Below are 17,134 nucleotides of genomic sequence, written 5' to 3'. Positions count from 1 at the left end.
CTTGGAAAAGTGATTCCTTGGGAAAATGCAGACTTCTGCAGTGCTAAACCACTGCGCAGGACACAGCAAGACCAGTTATTGCTTGTAAAGCAATAGCCAAAGCAGGCCTTATTCCTCAAGTCTACTTGTTTAATTGCTCAGTGGTCCTATCAGCCTTCCCAGCCCGCTCGGCAGTGGGAAGCTGCCCCTTCCCAGCCCGCTCGGCAGTGGGAAGCTGCCCCTTCCCGCACAGCCCCGCGCTGGCATCTTCAGCCAGCAGCGCCTGGGCCACGGCAGCTGCGGTGACAAGGGCAGGGGAGAGTGCGCAGGGTGCCCTGGCTGCCCCAGCCACTGGGATGGGTGGCAGGAGCCCTGGACAACCTGAACTGAAATGCAGCAGGCCTGGAAATGCCTCACCTGACCCATGAGCAGCACAGGCTCTGGCACAAGCACCCCCTCAGCCTTCCAGAAGGCAAGCAGTCCTCCCTGGATGTAGCCCCCCGGGACACAGCGGAGTTTGTCACCCGCGGGATTTTGCCTGAAGATGCTGCGGGGGTTTAAGTTCCGCTACTCAAAAGCATGAGCTCCCTCGAGTGGAGCAAACACCCCGGTGCAGCGCCCCGCGCCCCCCCCCCCTCCCCGGCTCGACGGGGACAGCCCGTCTGCCACACGCAGGCGGCACCCGCGCGGTCGCCTCGGTCGCCGGAAAAAAAAGTTGGAAGGAACACGCGGCATGGAAGTAAATGATGAAATACAGTAAGTTTCAGAGCTACATCTCGCTTTCGTTGAAGTCAAGACCTTCCTCAAAGCAGACAAACTGCTTAGGAAACTTAACCCCCGCTGCTGCAAGGTGTAGTAGAGTAGTCACCGAATCACAGAAATTTTCTGGTTTTTAAAGTAGCCCCAATTTCTTTGCTCATCCCCTACCTTGAAAATAAAATGCATGTTCAGAGGTCTTTTCTGCTCACTGTTGTCCCCCAAAAACATGCTGAGAGGAAGTTTTGTGAGGACACAGGTCTTCAAACAGAACTTGAACTCTAAAATTTATTCATGTATGCCTTCATCTCTGACGTTGGGGAAAAGAGCAGTTCTTTACTGTACATCTCAGCTCTCCATATTGCACCAGGTGAGTGGAAGAAACCCAAACACAAGGGTGGAGAACACCTGGGCAGCAGCTTTCATTCTTCACTCTGTAGCTCCTGAGTGTGGGAGTATTGCCCTGGAGTGTTGGTGGTGGACAGGGGCAGACAGGTTCTCCACTTCGGGGATGCAGATCATTTAACACCTTACCAGTCACAAACAGCATAGGCTATACCTAGGAGTTATCAAACAACTAGACAGATTGTGATATTCTGCAAAGGAGCTGCTGGTGTGGCACTCTGAGTGCATTAGCACATTCTGCATACAACACATGTAAGCTGTGTCCCTGAAAAAGGCAGAGGGAAAGGGGCAGGAAGAATGAGCCAAGTCCCACCTGGAATCATAAAGTCATAGAATATGAGGTTGGAAGGGACTTCAAGGATCATCTGGTCCGGAATAAACTTTCTGGCCAGTTGATGGTGAAAAAAGTCTGTGCTGGGCATTGCTGCAGGATCATCAGTGAATAGCAAAAGAGAAATCCAGCAGTACTTCCAGCCTGCAAAAACACATGCCAAGGTGGACATGGACTCCCACCACAGGGGCTGTGATTTTATCCTGGGACCATGGCCAAGGCTTATGGGCTTTCCAGTCCCTGTCCTTTGGCTCACCTGTGTTTAAAATGCTGATGCCATTTTAGGCACATCCACACAGACACATACAGGATGCTGTAGTCAGCACCCAGGTACAGGAAAAATTTGTCTGTAGAAAGCAAACCTGTTTCTTTAGCTAAGCTTTGATTATATATGCTATCTGCTAAGTCATTGAAATCTCTTGGAATGAATATATGGAAGAGTTATTGTAACTGAATCTAAGTAGTGCTCAAATTAATGTAAATATGACGCATCAGCCTAATAATTAAAGTTGTCAGGTATGGGTTTTATTCAGAGCTTGAATTAGGTTCGTGCTTGAACTTGTTGATTTGCCTTGAAGCTTGTGAGGCTGAGTTAAAAAGGCAGAGTGTTGTGGGAATGCCGACAACGCAGCGAGGCAAAGGGCTCTTCTGCTCAGCTCTGGGGACCTTTTCTCATACGATCTGAAGCACCCCTCACCGTGTGCTTTGCATTATATGCAGTAGCCCCTTTGTTTTGTTTATGGAGGCATTTCACAATGTGTACATGGCAGCTACAGCCCCCAAAGGTCCTATTTCTCCCCGTCCGTGGTAGCTGAGCCTGGCCAGAGGACCCTGGCAGAGCTCTGTGTCTCAGCCCGTCCGGCTGCAGGGGCCGGGAGGCATGGCTGGAGCAGGCTGGCTTTGCCCAGGGCTGCTTGAGCACCTCCCCAGTGCTCCCAGCTCCAGCGGACAGCATTAGCAGAGATTATTCCCTTGGGAACCACTGTCTCACCAGCTGGGAGCCGCTAGGCTGGACTCCCATAACCACGAATGGCAGCTTGAGTGACCCCTGGAAGCAGCCTGGTCAAAGTTGCTCTGCTATGCTTGGCCTCAGAACAGGGTGCCTGAAGAAGCACCATTTAGGAAACAAAATGATACGTTCCTATGGATATACCAACTCAGAATCTGGCTCCAAGTCCTTTTATTTTCAAGACATAGTTAGGAAAAAGAGGATTAGATTCAGGTTTCAAAGTTGAGAAAATACACTAAGAATAGTAAAATGGTTCCTTTGGAGAAAAAAAACCTGCTAAATCAACTGGACCACACCTTTAATACATAAAAGCCCAATTAAAAAGAAAGAAAGAAAGAAAGAAAGAAAGAAAGAAAGAAAGAAAGAAAGAAAGAAAGAAAGAAAGAAAGAAAGAAAGAAAGAAAGAAAGAAAGAAAGAAAGAAAGAAAGAAAGAAAGAAAGAAAGAGAGAAAGAAAGAGAGAAAGAAAGAGAGAAAGAAAGAAAGAAAGAAAGAAAGAAAGAGAGAAAGAAAGAGAGAAAGAAAGAAAGAAAGAGAGAGAGAAAGAAAGAGAGAAAGAAAGAGAGAGAGAAAGAAAGGAAGGAAGAAGAAAGGAAGGAAGAAAGAAAAGCCCTCTCACCCCAATCCTAATGGCCACTCCCTGCCCCCCAAGTCTTCCCATTTTTTCTGGGCCATTTGTACTTGCTTTATGTGTTTAAGTCAGGCATGTGGGTGGAAACATAGATGATGCACGCATTTTTGCACACATGCATCTCAAATGTGCACAAACTCTCACATGAATAAAGCCCAGCCAAGCCTTTGCTCCTAATATCCCACACAAAAGTTAATCTGGGAAGTGGAAAATTCAGAGGGAAGACAGATCCCCTTCCCTGCTCAGTCCATGGGTGAGCACCCTCTTTGGCCTATTTCAGGGTGCTGTTAGTTCTCTGCTTAAGTCTTGCCTACATTAATGACCTGCTCTGTGTTTGGGGCATGTAACAAGCCTTGCAGCAAACCTACAGATGTGCACATGCTTGGCAGATATATTAAAGGGGAAAAGACCATGTTCCTGATCATCCATCTCAATACCTCGCATGATGCGAGGGTCCTATTTTGCTGTGAATCTCTGCTGTGTAACATGAAGCCCTGAGTGCCTTCATGACACATCTGTGTCTACATGGCACATGATTATGGTGGTTCCTGGTGACATTCACCAAGAGGTGGAAACTGTCAAGGACAAAGTTGACCAAAATAGCATTTTCCCCTGGAAAATTTTCTGTTCGCAGCAGAGAAAGCACAGAGACACAGACATGTCACCTAATTCCCTGGGAACTGGTGCGGACAAGTCTCTCTACCAGTGCCTTGGCAGCATATTCCAGACATCCTATTTTAAACATAGATGCTAGCTGGGTGAGCTCCAAGCAGCTTGAGCACTACTAGGGAGGCAGTAGTATATTTAGGGCAAAATCCTGCTGTCAGACACTTGCAGCCCAGCCCGGCCCAGCGTGCATTCACAGACAAGGTGGGATGTTTGTCCTCCTGGCATGATGGAGAAAAGCCATGGTTGTGTATGTTGTCACTGTGAGGAAAGCTGGCTTGGACAAGGTATCTGCACTGTTTTGCTCTTTGGGGGGTTGTGGTACTTTAACTCTGCCTCCTTCCAGCTGGGACCAAATCCTAAAAAGTGATTAAATAAGACATGATGACAAGGGAGAAGATCTAAGTCCTTCCCTAGATCAAAACATTGCCCATGCTGCTACTGACCTTGCTACATGGGGTGGGATGAGGTCCTCGTACAGCCTGCTAGAGGGGCTGGGACACGGGGAACAGGGGCGAATTGTCCTGGAGGGAAAGGGCAGGGGCAGGGGTGGCAGGGACGGACCATGAGGGCAGTGAGACTGTCCTGGTGGCTTCGGGCTCCTCTGCTTCCTGAGATGACATTACAGCACTGGTATTTGTGGAGATGTTTGGCAGTGTGTCCCCGGTAGCTCATGAAAAGGCTTTGTACAAGGGGACAGCGTAGGCTGCCTTGCAGAGAGGCTGCCTTCCCACAACACCAATTAAGTATAATCTCAGCAACTCAACTGTCTTTTTCTGGGTCTGGAGCTGTTTAGCCCACTCAGAGGCATTTTATGCCCTTGCCGTCGAGCCCAGTGGAGCTGAACATAGTCTTTGTTTTTCCTATCTCACACAGAGCTGAGATCACCAAACTCCCATTTAGCCACTCATATATTTAGCACTTCCTCCTACAACATCACCAGCCCCTGCTCCTCCAGGACAGCCGATCCCATCATTTCAACCCACTTGCAAATGAAAGGGGAGCTTAGCAAAGCAAGAAAATAGGTTCGGCATCATTCCCTCTCTCTCAATGCAGCTCAACATGGTCAGCATTACGGTGTACTCCTTTCTCCTTCTGAACAAAAGTAAATAAACTAAAAAGTGTCTTCTTTACAAAAAGCAGCACCAGCTTTTCTTGGGGAAGAGCCCTTGGGGATCTGCGGACTCATGCTGAGCTCTGCTGGGTTGCACACTTTGAAGGCCAGCTCTGCACCTCCTGCTTGGAGACGTGTGCTCAGACACCCTCACTTATTTTCTTTCTTTGTGTTTTTGACTGGTAAAGCTTTCTTTATAGTGCTAGCTGTGCGGGTAGTGGGTTGGAAATTGGCCCAGAAATTTGTTGTTATGATGACTTAGTATATATTGGCTGCTAACAGCAGCCATTGGTATGCTACAGGTTTTCCACTGTTCAGGAAGAGGCAGCCCCATCCCTGTGGAATAACTCCAAGCTCAAGGAGAAGCGGACCAAGGAGAGAACAGAAATGCAGAAGAGTAACCATTTTTTAAAAAATCAATTTTATGTGCTGTTCTCAGCAGGCGAGAGCAGATCATGGCACACTGATGCATGGGTGTCGTGTCCGACCCCTAGCCTGTCCCCCATAACACCAGCTGGTCAGCTGCAGGGGTTGTGTGCATCCCTGGGTTAGACAAGAGATACCCAGCCTCTGTCCCCAAAGTCAGCATGCTCCTTGGCCATGGCCCTTTGCCCAGCCAAGTGCAGGGTGGCCATGGGCCCCCCAGCACGGCCACAGAGCGGCAGGCGCAGTGCTGGCTCATGCGAGGAGGATGTGGCTTACCCAAGGCCTTATTTACAAGAAGCCCTATTTAATAGCGGTAGGCATTAATGGAGGCATGGGCTATAAGCATGACAATACAGCATATCGTGCCAGAACATGAACTAACCCCACTGGTGAGACAGTGCTAAATCCTTGCAGTAGGGATCTTCAAAAATATGGCAGGTTGGAGCCAGCCGCTTCTGGTTAGGGCTAGGGTTTGCTTTTGAGATGATCGACTTTTGTTGTGGAGAGACCTCTCTCTCCTGGAGTCAAAGTGCAAAAAATCCTTCTATTATGCCCATAACTCATCTGTGTGATTTTATACTTTCTTTAGGCTGGTTGATAGATTGCTCTAATGATTGTGTTGACATTCATTTAATGGTACTTACCAGCACTTTCATTTAATAAAAGTCTTTTCTCACTTTGAACTGCAGCATTTTCTCAAATGTGGCTTGTGGTGGTTTGCATTTGCTTTATTATTAATTAAAAGTAAACGCCTTTCTTGAGAACATTTCATTGCCATGCAGATGAAGCCTGCACCTTCAAATGGATTTTTTCCATGTTTTATTTCTGTAAATGTATTACCTCCTAAAGCCTGATGAAGTAAGAATTTGGATAACTATTTTTGAAAGGTAGAATTTACTGATAAGGTTCAGATAAGCAATTCAGATTTTTATCATCTCAATTTAACTACTTTGGCTTATTTAAATAGGGGGGAAAGCAACTTGCAATTCAACAGGAACAGCTTCTCCAGAGGTTTTCACTTCTGTTAGTCTTGGACCGGGTTCAAACCTTGTGAGGATGCCTTTATCCTGTCAGCACTTCCACACTCTGAGTTCTCATATTGACTTTTCAGCCCATACGAGTCTCCTGAAGCAGTCCTTGTTGCTGCAGTTGTATCCAAATATGTAGAGCCAGTTTTTCAGAGTAACTTCACCTGGGGATGCTCAGGACTGCCTGCCAGCCTCAACTATCTACCTTGTGCTTGCACTTTGATGCCAGGTACCTAAGGAAAAATTCTGATGCCATGCAGCTTCCTAAAGAAATTACCTCAGTTGAATGCTTGTCTTTTAAAGTCTCTGAAATTCTCTTTTCCAGAAGCAAATCCCATGCCTCTGTGTTCATGTTTGAGATTGAACCCCTTTTTTCTTCTTCCTCTCATCTTCCAGGTGGAGGCTGCTGCTTTTGTTCCCATTTCTCCTTCCTTTTTCCTTTCCTTGCTTTCTGTCTTTCTTCACATTAGCTTTATTTACGGGCTGCTATTCCCATCCTGATCTACCAAACTAACAACTTGTTCACATTCATAGGACGCTGTAATACCCAGTTTCCCTATAATGTCTGCAAAAGGAGCTGCTAAAAAATCACTCACCTAGATTAAAGATTTAGGTGCTTCCTTCATTTGAATTTTCCATATGCCTGTGTGCTCCAGCCTTGACTTCGAACTTATTAGTCTCTAGAGCCATGTCCTACTTTTTATGCCTTGGGAAAAGGTGAATGGAATAAGTGGTTAATAGTATTTTAAAGCCATAATCAAAGGTTATAGCTCCTATGATGAAAAATCTCTCCTCTTTCATTTGACTCAGAAGTTTGTAACTAGGAAAGATGAGAGATACTAGCAAAAGGATGTCTGGAGCTGAGATGTCACCATAACCCACCAGACCCTTCACTAGCAACAGCCAGTAGCTTCCTCTGCGAAAGAGGAGGATGTACCGAAATGGAGCCCTCCTCCTTGTGACTTCCACTGACAATTTGGTTTGCATGCCTGTCCTGTGTCCTGGGAGACACCTGCAAAACCCCAGGACCCCTCTCTTCTTTCTATCTAGTTTCCACTGATGAACAGCAGAGCATGGAGACTGCGGGGGCCTGGCTGCGGCTCCCCAGTTTAGCACAAGTCTGCTCCAGGACAAGAGGGAGCAAGGAGCAAAGTTGGATTCCCCTTGGCTCAGGTATCCCACTAACTGTGCAATTGATGGCATGCTGCTGTCATTTTGCGTGCAAGCCACAGAAGCAAAATGCAAGGGGAAAAAAACAAAAGAAAAAAAAGAGAGTAAAAGAGATGACTTGAGCCTGTCTCAGGGAGGCACCTTATCCCACTGTAAGCAGGTAGAGACATGCTGCTCTCTCAGGTGGGCATGAAGCACCTGTGCACAGCAGAGCCCAGGCTGCAAAGGCCACCAAGAGGTGGTTTGCAATGAAGGCACGGAGACAGCAGCGCTGCCTGGCCTCAGAAGGATCAATTTTATTGTGACCCTGCATGCATTGTGCCCAAAGCCAGTGCCAGCAGTGTTGATGCCTGGCCCAACTGAGAATAACTTTAATAAAGGAAAGGTCAAAGGTGGAATCTCAACACCTAAAATTTGTATATCAGTAGCTGTGTTTAGAGGTGTCTCCATTGATTAGCTGGTGCCTGGCTCTCCAAGCACCCCCAAAACCCAGGGCTTTAGTGCTCAGTACCATGGAAGATCCCTGGGCTTTAGTTTCAAGTACTTAATCATGAAAACTGAGGTTGAAACGTCAAGAACTGCTTTTCCAGGCTTTTTTAGCTGCTGTCCACACAGCCTTTGTTGTCTCATTCCCAGGGCAGCTTCCAGAGCCGGTAGGCAGCTGGGAGAGGGGGAGGTAAAGCAGTGAGATGGTTCCTCATGGGAGAGGGGAGGGAGGGCAGCCACTCCACTGCCTGGATGTTTACAAACAGAAAGGCTGGTTTAAGAAATCCAAAATAGCTATGGAAACTTTTATTTCAGCTTACACCTAAAAAAAACCCCAACCCTCTGAATCTTAGGCTTTATTCTCAGTGAGGATACTTGCACAATCGTTAAAAATGTGGGCAGTTTGCACCCTTAAGCAACAAATCTGCTGTAGCTACTTGTGCAACCTGAGTATAACTGAAATTTGCTTCACTTGGAGGGTCTGTGTCTCGTGCAGTGGAGGAGAGAGACGAGCAGGGAGGAGATGGCATGCCAGCCCTGCAGCCATCTGCACCTCATGGTACCACCTCACCAGGACAGCAGGGATGTGGGAGAAACAGCAGTGAATGCTGGAGGAGAGTCAGCAGCACCAAATATTTTTGATTGGCAAGCTCAATATATTTCAACCAGCTTTGGGAGCATTGCAGAAAAGCTTCATGGCTCATCCCACCCTGCTGTTGTGTTTCTGCAGGGTTGCAGGGCTGACATCAGCAACTGATGAGATGATCCATCATTAGGGTTTATACCCAGAGAAATTGGGAACTAACTTGCTGCACGGCACCAACTACTAATTTTAATAACAGCTAACTCAACATGACATGAACAAAATGAATTTTTCCATTTTCCAGGATCTACTTACTAGAAATGCTTCTTGAGGAAAATCTTACATGAGTATCTTATAGACACTCACACTTCCAGCATTTTAAACTGCAGTGTTTCTGCCCAGTTTCCAAGAATCATGTCCAATGTGCTGTTTCTCCCATTTATGCCTGGATCCATGACAAACATGAATAATCTACTTTCACCTTCGTCTTCGGATGCTCTACCTGCAAAACATCATCTCACCAATCTGATCCTTGCTCTCTTTCTCTGGCCACCACCCGCTGACTCACTCCTGAGGGACACATCAACACTGTTTTTGTCTTTCCTTTTGGGAGTGATCTCTGTGCTCCATTTACAGACTCTTTTCCTTGGGCTTTTTTATTCTTCACTTCTTGTTCAGGTTTCTTTCTCTCCAGAGCTCATCTTTTCATGTTTTTGGGCTTCAGGTTGGAAGCAGAGATAGGCTGTCCAATGCTCACCTTGGGGATGGTTTCCCCTGGGTGTTCAGAGGATTGGGGGATTCTCAACAAAGTTTTCCAGAAGCAGACCCAGGATGTGAAGTTTCAGGCTTACATCCACTTCTGTGCCTTTTTCAGTCTCGCAAACATTTGCCTCATCTATTATTCTGTAATTAACCCTAACCTAGTGAATTCTGAACATTTAAGCTTGAGTAGAAAAATAACTGTTTGGATTCAGTATTAAAGGTTCATCATGGTAGCTTTATAACCACCCTGAATATTTAAAACATCTGGAATCTGGAGTACTTCAGTGCTCAGGGCTTTGGCTTTTATTCCATCAATTAATGGAGATTAACTGAACTAAGTGAGGTGACTTGGATTTCCTCCCCCTTGTGTCACAAGGACTGTCAGATCCTGACTGGTCTTCCCATGAGCAGATGTGATTGGCCATCATGCACAGAAGCTATTACTTTATATATCTATACTGATGTTTTGTTTGTTTGTTTGTTTGCTTGTTTTGCTTTGTAATAAGTTTGGGAGAGGTTACTTTCTTTGCTGTAGCCAGCCATGACTTCTAGGGGTATATCTGCATTTCTGCAAAGGTAGTAAATATTTTTTCTGTGGAGGCCATTGTCTGCTGACCACACACTAGCTTATTTTAAATATGTTCCTTAGCACCTGTGCAGCCAGCTCACCTTGGCAGAGCTCAGAATAAGGTCCCAGAGCTGAGACTTTCTTCCACTGGCAAAACTGCAAGCTCCTCCTCAGGCACAGGGACAGGTTTACAGAGCCATGGTCATTGCAGTGGGTTACACTGTCCCTCTGCTCCACTGTCACTAGGACTCAAAACAAGTTAAAACCAAAACCAAGGAGTTTTAGTTGTATTTCCAAAGCTTGAAAAAACTGGAGGTACAGAGCAATTTTTGTTTTGGCATCACTGTGCTGGGGCACCTGTGAGGCGGTGCTTGGTAGCAAGAGTCATTCCTTACAGACCCTGGGACCGGAGCTGACAGCCCATGCATTTTAAGATGGATTTGAGCAGGGCAGGCACTCCCATCTTTACTCCCACTGTGCTCCCTGGGACTGGGCATAGCATTGCTGGAAGATGACAGTATCATCCTGACACTTTGAGGGTGTTTGTGTTCCTGCCCTCTTTCATTCCTGATGCCAGGCAAATCCTCTTAACCTTGGAAGAAAAATGCAGCCTAGCACACCACCTTCCTGATTTCTGCTCCCTGGGTTTCATTGTAGCAAGTCTGGAGGTGTTGCAGCTCCAGAAGTGGCTGCACAGCGTTGAAAACCCATTGTGGAGACAGAGAAACATCCAGGTGAAGGCACACCAAAATCAACGTCAAACAAGGCTTCCTAAAATCTGTTTCAGAAAAAAACTGCAGACTACATAGTGCAGTGCACGCTATTTTCTTTTAAAGTTATGGTAATAAAGATGGAGATAAAAGACAAACTGGCTGCACAGCAGCTTTTTGTAAAGTGGATTAGCTCAGTCCAGCCCTAAGCCAATGCTTTTTCTTTCCTGCAGGATCTTAGATCTGTGACTCTTCACAAGCCATCCGTAATATGCTGTTAATGACTCCTGTAAAGTTCTTTGTAAATTGTGGGGAAAAAAAGGATGTTGGTGCCTCATTGTTCCCATTTTCATGATTCTACAGGCACAGCCTCCCTAAGCAGTGAGGTCTTCCCTGGCTTTTATCATCCAAGATTACCCTAGTGCTGATGAGTTAACAAGATCTGACAAGATCACAGCACAGGGCAGTATACCTGCAGGTAAAACAAAGGTCGCTTTGGAGTCATTTTCTCACAGTCTGGAGCACACAAATGTTCTACTCTTAGAGGTTTTCCAGTGGCAAGGGGAGACTAGTAGCCCAGTAAACGCAGTTGCATCTGTTTGATGGAGGCATGCTTGGATCACCTCCACGGGCTGCTGGAAGCCCAGTCTGAGCACGTTAATAAAACATCACCAGCACAAACCCGATGTGATTGCATTGGCAAAGGAGTTAGTGGCTAAGATAATTTAGCAACCAGCTGTGAGATGCAGGAGGAGCAAGCACAAAGCCAATTCCTTCTTGTAACCCCAACAGAAATGAGAAGTTATTTTACAGTATGCCTGTTTAAAACTGCAGGGTTCACCATGACCCACTGTGATGGAAAACAGTTGCATGTAGTGCTGGGATGAGTGTTGCTCTCCCTGCCTGACTTGTCCTCGCTGGAGACACCCAGGGCTAATGCACTATGGCTGGATCACGTATCTTCAGAGGAGGAACCAGTCTTCATTATGGACCTCTGTATACACTTGCTGTGATTTTACACTGCTTGCTTCCATTTACTTTCTATGAAAAGAATTCATCCTTGCTAATATCCATTTTATTCTGATCCTTCAGTAAGGCCCTGCCTTAGGTCAGATCTTCTTAAGGTCATCTTTAGGTCAGATGTCCCCGCTCATTGCAGGGTTTTGGACTAGATGACCTTTGAAGGTCCCTTCCAACCCAAAGTATTCTATTATTTTATGATAAGGTGCTCTCTCATTTAATTTTCTGTCCAAGCTATTGTTATCTGAGTTTGCACAATGGAAGAACCCAAATAATCATGCAAAAGGCAAAAATCAGCAAGTTACACTAAGTTTAGGCAATCTGAGCCCCTTTTTCTTCCCTTGCTGGGAGCACTGGGAAGGCAGAGGTGTACACTGTTGCGTTACCAAGTTCTTTAGAGAGCACACTGCTACTGCCCTTTGCACCCCTGACATGCCTCACTTCCCTCGTCGCTCGCTGGATCATGAACAAGCTCTTCTGAGCCCGGACGGCAGCTGGTTTGGCCTGGGCTGCTGTTGGGCAGAGGCTGGTGATGTACCGTTAGCAGTTTGCCATGGCCGTGCTATGGAGCAGCAGGGCTTGTGAGCAGCCAGGTATGCCACGGCCATGCAAACAGCACAAACATTGGCAAGTTTAATGTGTTTTTTTCTGCAGTTTTTTCTGCTATTTCCCATATATCTTGGCTATGATTTTCTGAGGTCTTCCTGTCAACTACAGGCTTGGCCATTCACAGAGGCAGACTACAAATTTGCAAGACCTATTTCCTTGAGCCAAAAGCTGATTGCAGATAAGCAACTGCCACGTTCACAAGTGCCCGCCCTCAGCACCAGCAACAGAACCATACAGACTGGGACCCACCTCAGCCCCCAATGGGTCTGTGGGCTAGGCTCGGGGGAGGAATGCGTTGCAGGCAGGGACACCAGCCCTCAGCAGAAACTCTGGTACCCAGCGGGCGCTGCAGGAGGAAGCGCAGCCTTCCTGAAGTTGGAGTCAGCCCCTGGGAGCATGAGAACTGCCTAATAGAGACCACAAGTGTAGGAAGGGTGGTTTTTTAACCCCTTTACTAGGCTGTGCAGAGCCATCAAACCTGCCTGAGTGGGGCAGATGGAGTGCTTTTTGCAGGCAGAGCTGCCCGCAGTCTTGCAAAAATTCTGTGGTTGAGTCTTGGAAGAGAGACAAAATAAAGCCAAACTCCATGTTAAGCTAGCTGCTGCAGTGTACCTTATCTACGTCATCTTGACGTTTCCTACCTCTTTCTCTAATGTAGAGAAGTGAGAGTTCCTCATGTGACTGGTTGGATTATTATTTTAGGACACCTAGGGCACTAGGGCTTTGGAGCACCCCATCCCAGGGTTGCAGGAGGTGTGCAAGCACCCTGAAGGCAGTCCCTACCCCAAAGGGCCCGTGCTATAAAACACAGGGTAATGGGTAGATAAAACGAGGAGGCTGAAAGGCGGCAAGAGAAACCAGTGAGACAGGTTTGGGCAGCATGTCAGCCAGTAATCTCAGCACACCAGTGTAATTTTGGGGGGAGTTGTGCTGGCAAAGGAGTGATTTGAGAAAGGTTAGCTTTGGGCTGTTTCTAATGGGGGCTCCTCCCATAGGGAGAGACAGTCTGGGAGGGAAGGAACAAGCTGCTGGAAAACGTGGAAGCGCTTTGCCTTGTCGGGGTGGAGGGGGAGATGGCAGTACAGTAGCACCTGAGAGACAAGGTGCTCTGAGCGCCGTGGAAGCCAAGGCAAGCAGATACAAGCAAATTCCCATGCAGTGCCCTGCCTAATAGATCTTTTTTCACTCCGAGGGCCCAGAGTGTCTGACTCCAGCAATTTGCAGGGCCATAACATAGACCGCAGTTTCCCCCTCCCTCTCCCCTTTAATTTTCCTTCCTTCCTTTGTGCAAATAAAGAAAACGCACTGGGAATTTTTTTGAAGACAGTACAGTTGGGGGTTGCACTGGAATTTCATAAGGAAGCTTATGAGACATTATAAGATGTCTTTAGAAAAAGACTCTTTGAACCTTTTATCTTAATGTATTTACCTCTAGAATACACAGACTTTGCATTCAAGGAAAGTACTTTACAGGGAGAAAATTAAATACATAATGACTTGCAGGAGACCAGGAGACTATATCCTGAGGAATTTTACTGTGCGCTAGCACCAGGGAAATTAAAACTTTCACCTACTCTTGCCCTTGATTTTGGCATTTCTGTTTCATGACACAGAACAATCAAGTTAGTAGGAATATTTTATTATTGTCCCTTACAAATGAAGTAGAACCAGAATGCTGTAGATCAGTATCACTCATAATGGTGTAGCTGGTAGAAAATTCTGTTTCAATATTTCACTTCAATTATAAGAGCTCATATTGCCTTAGGTGAGCGTGGTAAAAAAAAAAAAATTGCATAATGACAGGTTATTGTGCAATGGACTGTGAAACCATCAGACAAGGGTGTGAGCTTTTTTTTTTTAAATGAAAATCAACTGAACGAAGTGCCTGAAGTCTTTTTCTGTTATTTTCTGGCATTCTTCTGGTTACTTTCTAATACGTGCTGAAGACATGCTGTAACTTCAGTTAGCAAAATAATGTTGCCTTACATGAAAAAAAGAAGATTATTATGTACAACTGGATGAGTCACATCAGTTAGGAAGGCAGGAAACATCAAATACAATGTATTCTTCTGACAACAACATACATCAAAAGGAGATAGCAAACACTGAAGCATGTGTTTTATGGAGAAGCTTGCTTCTGAGCCCCGGTTATGCTAGTGTAGCAGCGGAACAGCACTAGCATGGTCTTGGTTAAACATCTATTAAACTAATGAAGCTGTCTCTAGAAAGGAGGAGACTGCATAAGACTGGTCTCCAGCACCTTTATGCCTGTGTATCCATGGCCACAGTGGTACTGCGCACCTGACTAAACCCGTTTCACCAGAGCACAACCAGCCTGCAGAGCAGATGTTGGCATAAGGCATCCTTGAGATCTTCCTTGCAGCTGTGAACTGATGAAGATGTTTAGTGCTTCTTGCAATACTGTTTTGGAAAGCATATGGACAAGTGTGTACTCTGACAGCCAGATAATTATATACAAAAGATGCTCTAAAAACTATGGCTTCAGGGGGCTTCTTGGTAGATGCAAGGCTACACATACATTTAAATGACTTAGCTTACTGCTGCAGAATTGCACTGCCCACCTTTTGATCACCTATGGACATTTCACCTGTACCTACCAACAGTGGCAGTATTGATACAGGAATTATTCATTTTTTTCCTGTTATGCTATCCCTTTTAGCCTAGAGCAAAGCATGGTGACTCTGAAGTTATGGGAAAGAGTTCCCAGGCGGGTCATGGAGCAGGTCATCTCCCTTACTTGTCCTTGTTAGGAGAAATGTGTCCAGATCTGCCAGGAAATGAAGGGAACCCAGGTTGAGCTCAGGTCTTAAGGGAGGTGATCCCTCCAGGCTACCTACCAGAAGAACAACCCGTAGTCATACAATTCCTGGAGTAAATGGTATTAGTAGAAATACAACAGGAAAAAAAAAAAAGTACTCGTTTGCAATTGCACAGAATAGTACAATAATAATACAATTTGGCCATAGAATTAATTACAGGTTATAGTTCCATGCTAATTTGTGCCTCATAAAATAATGAAAATAGCACTGAGGCAACAGCTCTGTCTCTTCTGAGTCACTGCTTCAGCTATTACATATCTGAATATTGTGAATCAAGAATTACACTGGGATTTAGGACTTCGGCAAAACTGGTGTTCCCGTATCTAGTTGCTATCATGCCAAACTCACTCCTGTCTGTTGGAACATGTTTTGTGAGGTCTTGCTTTAACATCTGTACAATCAGTTCCTATGCAAAATCTAGAGTTATAAATAAAACATGTAATACATACATATATGTGTGTGTGTGTGTGTGTAGCCTTTTATGTGTACATATAGGTTTTGTTACCTTGTGAATTCCCAAATGCTTTTGGAGACAGATTACTTTGCTTTGGTAGCATATGCTGCAGGTAGGCAACTCTGTAATGAAAAAGAGGAGTGATTCCTGGAGCTCTGTGTCACTCCGCACGGGCACAATTCCTGCCTGCTGGAGGGGTTGTTTGCATATAGGCGGCTGCTCCCTGAGTGGAAGTAAGAAGTCAGACAGCATATCAGCTGCTTCCTATCAACTAATACCTGCCATTATTTAATCTTCCCCTCCGCCACTGTTTATGACGTGTTTTCTTTTGTTGTTAATGTTTTTCACCTGATGTTCAGATTCACCCCTGCGGTAGCATCACAGCATCCAACCTCTGATACTTGCCGCATGTGTGTCTGCAGCCAAACCAGCCATGCCAGATGGCTTATAGCTAATGGAGAGACTAGCTCCATTATGACTAGCTCCCCATGGTAGATGAATGGAACAGCAGTTAGTGTTAGCTAAGATGAAAAAGTCTGCATTCAGCTAGATGACTCTCCCACTGGGTATTTAGCTCTCTGCTACTCAATTGTATTGATTTTCCCTGATACATCCTTTTCTGAACTTTCATAAATGGTTTCTCAATGCCAGATTTGCTTTGCTTTTGACGGCTACACTTCTACTTCCAGCGGCAGAATAGTCTTTGGGCAGCCTGTGACTGCAAAAGTTCTCAGTCTCACCATTGAAAGAGACAGTAATAGCTAACTTGCCAGTATAGCAAAATGCTCCCATAAATAGCAGGCTTATTTAGTAAAGGGTGGTTTTTTCAGGCAGGGAAGGGAGAGACATTTCAAGGCAATTTTGTATCACTAGATATTTAGGTTTGGAAATATCTTTATCCACTTTGGGAATGCACTTCCTGTTTTGACTTGCACTCTAAATATATATAATTTTTAAATTACAGGTTTACGTCAAAAGAACAATTTAGTCAAGTATTACTTTCTTTGGAGAACACATCCTTGTTGTTACTCATAAATTATGGCATGCATTCAGGCATAAGGAATGTACGCGTCTATTAATCAAAACCCATGATCCACATTATGGGTTGTCTGGAGGAGGAAACGGCTCTTCTGGACTTGGGGGCTGGCAAAACGAACAGCAAAGGAGGTCTGATTGGAGGTACGGGGTGTTACTGGTTGGGAAGGGCATTGCAGAACAAGAGGGCGTAGCAGAGATTTTGGAGGATCCAGTTCATGCCTTGATGTAGCCTTTCTGCACAGCCTAGCCAAGGCAGCCCGTGGCCAGGGTATGTTTAGCCTTCTGGGCAGAGGTCTTCTTATGGTGACAGCTAGGGGAAACAAACCAGCAGCCTTACAGGGTGCAGCAAAATCAGCCAGGGTTCAGTATCATTCAGCCACCCCAGCAGCTGGAAACTGCAGTTTGACCTTTGCTACTGGGCTGTCTCTGTGATGTGTCTTGCTTTAAGCCCTGGATTGCAAAGAACCAAATGGGAAGATGCCCTGCATGGTGGGTGTCCTGGCATTCAAACTATATTTGTTGCAGGTAATACTTTAAGACTCAGGTTTAC

Source organism: Falco cherrug, chromosome 4 (genome assembly GCF_023634085.1).
Source record: "Falco cherrug isolate bFalChe1 chromosome 4, bFalChe1.pri, whole genome shotgun sequence".
Classification (NCBI taxonomy): domain Eukaryota; kingdom Metazoa; phylum Chordata; class Aves; order Falconiformes; family Falconidae; genus Falco; species Falco cherrug.
This window is presented reverse-complemented; position numbering follows the sequence as displayed.